The 3104-nt window shown below is 34.1% G+C and overlaps 1 long non-coding RNA gene across 1 annotated transcript; it reads left to right on the top strand.

Annotated features, from left to right (window-relative positions):
• Positions 1-2237: 2237 nt before the first annotated feature.
• Positions 2238-2812, top strand: LOC132151211 (uncharacterized). The gene is made up of 3 exons (XR_009436349.1): positions 2238-2347; positions 2535-2627; positions 2715-2812. It is a non-coding gene; the product is annotated as an uncharacterized LOC132151211 (long non-coding RNA).
• The last annotated feature ends 292 nt before the right edge of the window (positions 2813-3104 follow it).

Genomic DNA, 3104 nt, shown 5'->3' with positions numbered 1-3104 from the left:
ATGCTGCTATAGTGACTCTTGTGCCAGTGCTGAGAGTGCAATGCAGTGATTGATAAATGCCCTGAATGCAACCTAACTTAGAAGCATTTGGACACTGCAGATCATTTAGGCAATGCAAAATATATATATGCAAAATATGAAATTACAGTGCTCCCTCTAAAATCCATAACTGACTGAACCAAAACATGGGGCGCGCTGTACGCTGACCTCTAAAGCAGCGTTTGACATCACATAATCTATTTTAGCAGCTGTAGCAGGGGTCAGACTTCATGATGTATGTGACGTGTCAGGAAGTAAACTATGACCCATTATCTTTGATAAATGATCGGAGGCTGCATTGTCTCCTGTATGTTGCCATCGCTAAATGTAATTTGTAAAATGGTATTTATCATTCTCCCACTCCACCTGCACCCCAACACTATACACGAGGCCAAAGCACACGTTTACAATGAGCAAACTAGAGTGTGCAAAATCACTGCAAATACACACTTGAATGAGTCCAACTGGTCTCATCATACACTGTGTTATACTTCAACTTCCATGGTCCATGACATTACTTCTCAGCACCAAACCATTCAAGATAGAAATTAAATTAACTAATGTTAACTAATATACTTTATTGTAAAATGTTACCAAAAACAATTTTAAGAATTCAACTACAGTTAAAAAAACTATATTAAATGTATTTATTTTTTTACAAATGAAGTTGAAAAATCAATTCTACATTCTACATTCCAAAAAAAATCCAAATTCCAAAAAAATAGAGAGAGAGAATTCAGTCACAGTATTAAACATGATTTGTTTTTACAAAATGTGTACTTTTACAAGCTTTTGCAATCAGTTAAATTAAATTCAGTTCAATTCAATATTATGGATAAAAAATTATAATAATAAATGAAATATTTTTTTTATAAATTAATTTAAATCCTTACCTCAAAAATCCTAAACTCAAAGATTAGTTAAAATAATTTTAACCTTTGAGCACATACTTTTACAATTTTATTTTATTTTATTTTATTTGTCTTTTCTACAGTATTTTGCCACTTACTTTTTTTAAACTATTTTTAATGACTGTCCAATGCTGAGTTCAGAGCCATAACCAGGGGCGTCACTAGGCCCTTTTTAGGCTTTCAGGGGGCTCCCTAAACTTCTGCCCAGCCCCCCTAAAAAAATATTTGATTAATAAATTTTTGATCGCTTCAGTCCCCTTTAAAAAAAGTCATTTGAAACGGCGGCAAGGTGCGTCAAGTTTCGGCTCCTCCCCTTATCTGAGTCTGCTTGGATTTAGCGCATTTTTCAATCTGCAGGGGCGCCGAGCAGAGCGAACATCAGAGAGCACGAGGTGTGTGTCGTGTGTGCGTGCATTTATTGATAGATTGCTAATGCTATGATATTATATCTGCATCGGTGCAGTTCTTTGTCATAAATGCATTGCAGTTTACATAATGTAATGTTACTGGAGCATTGGGAGCACACGGGACCGCTCGGTTTCTCATCCAATACCAATACGTTTCGCTGCGTTCAGTCATAACAAAATAATTGTCATAACAATTATACGTATAAAACTTACTTATTTGTGAATGTAACTTTTATGAGTATGATTATGTATAACACGCAATATACACCATGCTAAATCCACATGATTTATAATAGTTTATAAGCCTTATATCTTGACATTATTTATTTAAAATATACACAGTATCTTACTATCTTATTGATATTACAATAAATTTGGTTAAAATCAAAAGTATTACATATTACACATTCATCTGATCAGATCTTTGATATGATGGCTGTTTAAGGAAAAATAATATTTTTATTTTCATTATTATTGTTGTAGTTATTTATAGTGGTATTTGCCTGCTTTGAGTAAAGTAACAAAACAACAATGCCAAGATATGAGACTTGTATTATATCTAAGGGAAACATTCTGTTGTAAGTTAAGTGGATGCATCCTATTCATTGCGTATTATAAATCATAATCTTAAATGCTATAACCACAAATAAGTAAATTATACTTAGATTATAACACATTAAAACTGTTGTTATGATTACTCATGAGATGATATGACATATTACAAAGTTTTTTTCTAATACATTATGCATTCATTATAATGCCATAAGAATACTCTTATAATTTGTTTTAAATACGGGCTTCATAGGAAGTGTTACCGTTAAGTTTAATCGATAATGTACTTCTTCACTGATGTTATACAATATCCTTGTACAAATTAAGAAAAAAAAATGTAACAGCATCTAATGCTTTTATCTTGCAGTGAAACGCATCTAAGAAGATGAATCAAATCAAGTGAGCCACAGAGATGGCATCGTCCAAGAGCACAGGCATGTATTTTTCTTTTCTGCATTGGTAAGAACACTATTAACTCAAAGAAAGTATATGTATACATTTAAACATCATAGACTAATAATGAACAAGAGTGCAGATTAAGTAACAAATATATAAATGAAAACCACCCAAGATCAGTAAACGATCTTTAACTATTACTCTATTCGTTTTATATTAAGGGAGTTAGTTCATCCAGAGGCAGTGAGTGAACTTTGTGTCCTGAAACCAGAATCAGTTGGGAAGAATGGAATCAATTCTACCCCATAAAAGGCTTACACAGGTAATTCACAACTCTGTTTGTTTGTCTGTGTGCGCACAGCTATAGCTTAATGTCTTCACGACTCATCATTTGTGTTCATTTCTTTAGGTCCCCTTCCAGATGCTGATGTCTTGGCTTCTGGTGCAAAACTAAGTCAGATTAATCCCAAGCCTTTGCTGCCACACATACTTGAGGGCATGTCAAAAGGAAAGTTGTACCTCTTGGCAGTCCACTTTCATACCAATGTCCCCCTATAGCTGCAGGTGTTCCTGATGTTAATGATCCATCTGAAACATTACAGTTTGGACTAGTGGAGGTAAAAAGCACCTCTGCTGAAAACATTGCTCAGGCTCCATTTATGAAAGTTCAAAGAGGACTAGCCAAACTTAAAGAGACCCATAAGTACTACTGGCAGGTACAAGGTCAGACTGCAGTCACTGGTCTATACTGATGTGACTTTGTGACTGACACAAAATCAGATTTCATAATACAGATGAT

Source organism: Carassius carassius, chromosome 10, assembly GCF_963082965.1.
Source record: "Carassius carassius chromosome 10, fCarCar2.1, whole genome shotgun sequence".
NCBI lineage: Eukaryota > Metazoa > Chordata > Actinopteri > Cypriniformes > Cyprinidae > Carassius > Carassius carassius.
Note: the sequence above shows the minus strand (reverse complement) of the source record. Positions and strands in the feature narration are given on the sequence as shown.